Raw genomic sequence first — 6,000 nt, 5'->3', positions numbered from 1 at the left:
CACAGAACAAAAGCAACAAAACACAAACAAAAGTACCAAAAGAACCCACAAAAGTGTGGGAAAACAATAGAAATACAACAAAACAATAGCAGCGGCGGAGGAGAAGCTTGCACTAAGATGGATGACCTGCTACGCGTCGGCGCGTGAAACCCACTCGCCAGCGAGTATGATCTACTCGCGGGCGCGTGTGGGATACGCTCCGGCGCATGCAAGCCGGATGGAGACGAGATCGATGTCGGATGGAAAAGCGGTGAAGCCGAGGAGCACTGTGGTATGGCGCGTTTGAGGGTGGGACTTCTAGAAATTGATAGATCTGAGTTTGAAAAACCCAAATCCAAAAATTTCAAGAAGAAGTTGGATCTGCCAAAGGGAACAGTTGAGGGAAGCAAAATCCGACAAGACGGTGGAGGAGGAGCCGATGATGCTATTATTGAAAGGGAAAACCTCAAAAGAGGTAGATAAGGCCTCAAAAGAGGCAGGTGAAGCCTCGGAGGAGGCTGGAAGGGGAGGAGGAGGTTGTGAAGTTCACAACCTCCTCCTCGGTAGCCATGACCAACAGAGAAGCTTGCTTTAGGAACATGAGAGAGAACGGAGAAATTTTGTCAAACAATATACTATCTTAAGCATCGGAGTGTTCTCGGTCTCTCGAGGACTAGCGGATTTCTGGTAATCCTTTTTTTTTTTTTTTTTGTAGATGGCTCGTTGCCGGTCCGACTGTCAGAAATACTATTTCAACAAGTAAAATTATTTTCAATCTTTTGGAATAAAATTGTATGACCGTCCTTAGCTAGTTAGCTATTTCTATTTTTTGTTTGTCTTTAACATTTTCTTCATTCATGGAGGAAAACTTTGTCAACTAAGCATGTAGTAGACACTACATTGTGAATTTCTGGCGGCTTATATAGTCTTGCAGAAGGTCAACTTGTCTAAGTGTGTAGTCTCTTTTACAAAGCCCTTGTAGTCTATATATATATATATATTAGAATATAGACTTTCTTATGGTTCTAAGACTTTATTATACTTTTAACTACTTTTTTTTTTTCCCTAAAAGAGGCTCAACTTTCTATCATCTAAGCAGCACCTTCGGGCGGGATCCAAATGAGATACTAACCGAGCTTCCTTGTTACTATTTAAGAGTATTTCTAGTAAGTTCACCGAAATAACTTTTTATCTATTTTGATAAGTTAATTTGATGAAAATACTAACTTTTGTGTATACATAGTCTGAATGAAGGTACAATCGAGCCTCTAGAAACTCCTTTATATAAACACTTCTTCTTGACGAGGTCTGAACAAGGGTCTTGGACTCTTATTGGCTCCGTTTGAAAACTTCTTACCCTCCCCTCCCCTCCCCTTGGGTTTATTTTTTTTTGAATGATTGAAAATTAAAATTGATGTGATATAAAGTTGAAATAATTTATATGAAAAAGTGAAAAAAAAAAAAAAAAAAAAAATTGTATTGTAGTGAGTTTTTTATTTAAAAAGTAATAAATAAGTGTTGAGATAATATAAAAAGTGAAAAAAAGTTAAGAATGTTTTGAAGTTAATATTTTTTGGGAGAAGTGAAGGGAAGGAGAGGGGAGAGGAAATGGGTTTTTAAACGGGGCCATTATCTTGCACCCCATCTGGACGGGACTTGAAGGTTGTCTGGAAGATCATCGTGCAACTAAAAAGTCATCCCAATTCAACTCCTAATACATCAAAAACTCCTCTAAATTATACAACTCATTATAGTCTATCATGCATGTAAAAATATTAACTTTTTACATAACATTCCTCCATATTTGAGGGGAAAAAAAAAAAAAACACCCTAGTTTTTCTTATTTCCAACAATGCCACCAATGTCACAACTGAGTAATGGTAGTAACAATTTTATTTTATCGTCTTTTTATACTCTTAAAATTAAGGTGACTTTTAAAATCACTATTAAATCAAAATTCAAACACCAACAACTTCTTTACTACCAAAACTACAAGCAACAAGCACAACATCTTATAAATGAGATTCAAAGAGAGTGGAGAAGTACACCTCTTGAAATCTCTCTTCCTTGAATTTCTTGCAGATACTCCTACTTATTTCATAACTCTCTTTTACAAACCCAAGAGTTTTGTTGTAAAAACTCAAATCTAACAACCAGGGCAGAGCCAAGCATTTGGGATTTTGTGGGGGGGGGGGGGGGGGGGGTAAAATTAAAATAAAATAAAAAAATTAGAGATAAAATTTTAATTTTTTTTAGGAAAATCTTGGGCATTGGGGGGGCTTGATTGGGGCTAGCTTTGCCTATGCTTACAACCTTCTTAACCAAAAGAAATCGGTTGTGATATTTTCTTCCACCGGATGGGTCGGTTCATAGCCTAATTTTTTTTACTATTGTTCATGTTGTCGATTTGGATGGGTTTCTTAGCTCAACAGACGAGTCTACGTCAAATGCTACGTCGTTCCAGCACCTTTGTAACACATGGAGATCTCCTCTAGTTTGAATGAAGATATTGGGTGTGTTTGGTAAAGATTGCTGAGTTAATTTTTTTTTTTTTTTGAGTAATCGTAAGAAATGATTGATGCGATATAAAATAAAAAGAATTTTTATGGAAAAGTGAAAAAAATTTTGTATTGTAATAAATACAATGTACTTGTAGTGCCATGGCGAATGTTAGGCCAATTCTAGGCCTTCACGTATAATTCATTCCCCCCCCCCCCAACGGGGTCACTGCATGTGACTTAGTGTGGGTCTTTTTTTTTTTTTTTTTTTTTTAACTTTTCTTTTTCTTTTTTCTTTGCCTTTTTTTTTTTTTAATTTTTAATTTTTAATTTGAAAGTACGGGTAAATTTGAAATTTTAAAAAAAAAAAATCGGGAGCATAAATGTCATTTCACCTATTTTGACGTTTGATTTAACACTAAATCCTAACAGATATAAGACATCGCATCAAATTAAAAGTTTGAGAAGTGAAATTGAGAGTTTTTAAATTTTAGAGGGTCTTTTCAAAACGTGTAAAAGTTGAGTGGAGTATTTATTTTATTTTATTTTAATGTTTAATGTTATTTATAGAAGCCTTTGACAACTACAACTAATCGAAAAGCACCTTGACCGAAAAAAGATAAAGGTGGTGAAGGATCACGATTCTTTACAAATTCATCCTTTACAAATTCAATAAAATTGTATATTCTCAAATGACGTGAATTCATGCCATTTATTGCATCGAATGACGTAAAAAATACTTCCTATTAGAAATATGAAATGTTACTAATAAAATTGAGTATATTTTCATCAGGTTCTTGCGCTTTACATCGTGAAAAAGCTGTGAACAAAACATTGTCTTTTGATTTACTAAAAAAGAAGCGTATCTTCAAAAGTAAATAAAAAATCTTTTTGAATGAAATTTTTTTGGATGCCTCAGTAATATGTCCAATTTTTAATAGGTATAATTTTTCAAGCCGTTCGAATGGTGAAAGGATTAAATGGACTGGCTATGGCCCAAATGGTTATTGGAAAACTAACCTAAACTAGAATTTGAGAGATATATTTTTTTTTTTTCATCTCCCTCCTTTTTCCGCTCTCTTTTCAAGCACTAAATAAGAGTTATTGCACTATATCTTTACTATTTAAGATTCTCAAAAATTTGAATGTGTAGCGTTAATAAGGTTTCATTAAAAAGGATCATTATAATCTCGTCCGTCAAAACTCAAACATTAATAGAGAAGTAGATTGTAACTTAGATATCATAATTGATACTTTAAATGCGTCACTTGGCAATCCTTGAACCACTGCTTTTGGTGTCAGTTACGTCTTATTTTGCTAGTGCGACTTAAAAGCCTAATTATATTTTGTAGCCATTTGAAAGTATACTTACTCATATTGGTTAAATTATGTGGATTTGATTTTGTCATTCCACAGTGCTGGATTTGTTTTTCTCCCACTACCAAAAAAAAAAAAAAAAGCAAATTCTGGACGGTTTTCTAAAAATGCAAAAAATCCGTTCGGGAAATAAAGTTGCGAAATGGATTTCTAGACGGTTTGAGCAAAACCGTCCAGAATTCCAAATGGTTTGGACTAAACCGTCTAGAACTAATTATGAACGGTTTGGGAAAACTGTCTAGAATTATTTCTAGACGGTTTAGGACCAAACTGTCCAGATTTTGTAATTTTTTTTTTGTCTGGATTTATTAGTTAATTAATTTTTTTTTTTCTGTCGGGATTTTTTTTATATATATATATTAATATAATTAATTATAAATAATATTATTTTCATTATATTAATTTTCGTCAACGACGGAGAAGACGGCCGGCCAAATCTAGCCTAAAAAATGCCGACGGGTTTATCGACGACGGAGAAGATGACCAAATCTAGCAAAAAACACCCAAATCAAATCCAATCAAAACCAGAGGCAAGGTTCATGCAGAAGAAGCCCCACAGGTTCACGCGGAACCCACCGCTGGCAAGCTGGGGCCCCATGGCTCCGACGGTTTTCAAGGCCATCAAGGAGAAGGATTGGGTCTGTCCTAGGTCGATCTTTCCAGTGGGAATGAACATTAAATCGACTTGGGAGCTGGAGTAGAGGAGCTGGAGGGTGCTGTCGTAGTGGGAGAAAACTGATGAAGAAGAGGCCGATGAAGAAGAAGCCTTTCCCCCGTCGACTTCCTCCAGGTAGTCTGCGTTTGTTTGGGAATCAGATCGGCTCAATTCAGGGGTTGGAGGGTTAGGGTTTTGTATTTGTTTGTTTACAATGCACAGAATATTGGGGGTGTGATTTTGGCTGGAAAATTTTTTGGCTTTCAAAAGAAACAGACGGTTGTGATTTTGGCTGGAAAAAAATCGGATAGATGTGGTGAGATTTGGGGGCATCACACGAATTGATGACATAGCATGAGAAAAAATATTTCCAGACAATTTCAAAAGAAATCATCTGGCACTGAAACTTTATGGACGGTTTGGTAAAAACCGTCCATAAAATTCTCTAGGAATAACATTTACAGACGATTTCGGAAAAAAAAGAAAAAAAAAAAAAAAAAGGGTCTATAAATTTACAGACGGTTTAGTTAAAACCGTCTAGAATTTTATAGAACGGTTTAATTAAACCGTCTATAATAAATTTTTTATAAACGATTTTCAAAAAAAGGGACTGCAAATTTTGTTTTCTAGATGGTTTCTAAAACCGTCTATAAATACTTCTTTTTCTTTTTCTTTTTTTGGTAGTGTGCACGATGTGGTTCTATATATGAAGTCTGTGTTCTACATTGCAATAAGCATTCTTGGATGAATGGCAAGTGGCAACCCTCGTCTCAACCACTACTTCACACTCTAATCACAAATCACCTTTTTTAAATTCAATACGACACGTTTGGAATTTGGATCCTCTCCATTTGAAATGGAAATGATTATTTCTATTTAGTGTAAAAATGATGGTGTAGTTGTCTTTTCACATTCTATGAAAAAAGTAAAAAGACACTATATCTTTACTGTTACACTAAATAGAAATAATCTTCTCCATTTCAAATGGAGAAGATTCTTCTTGCATGTCTGACAGGTTTGTGCATCAAAAATTATAAATAGCAAGAATAAAAATTGTAATTAATCCTACAAACTAACCATGTTGCTGACTTAAATTCAAAAGGCTTAATTTGATTTTTCATTTTAGCCTTTAGACAACTTAATACAGAAATTTTCGAATTGTTAGTTAAAACTTGTTAGAATACAATCTAAAAGCTTTGAACATATTCCGGAAAATGACTGATCGTGAAATATATCAACTTGTTCATGAGATATTATCATCTGTCATTAAACAAAAAAAAATAAAATACTGTATTAATATATAAGTTGCTCAAATATTGACTGACCAAATTAAAATATATTTTATATATATATATATATATATATATAGATACCTGTCCGAAATACTCTTCATCGCAATGACGTTTCATCATTTGTCTCCTGAACTTCATCGGTACAAAGGGACCATCTTCTTCTTTTGGTTGTAAAGCTAACGGAAGTCGACTATGAGGA

The sequence above is a fragment of the Alnus glutinosa genome, chromosome 12 (genome assembly GCF_958979055.1).
Source record: "Alnus glutinosa chromosome 12, dhAlnGlut1.1, whole genome shotgun sequence".
In the NCBI taxonomy this organism is placed as follows: domain Eukaryota; kingdom Viridiplantae; phylum Streptophyta; class Magnoliopsida; order Fagales; family Betulaceae; genus Alnus; species Alnus glutinosa.
Note: the sequence above shows the minus strand (reverse complement) of the source record.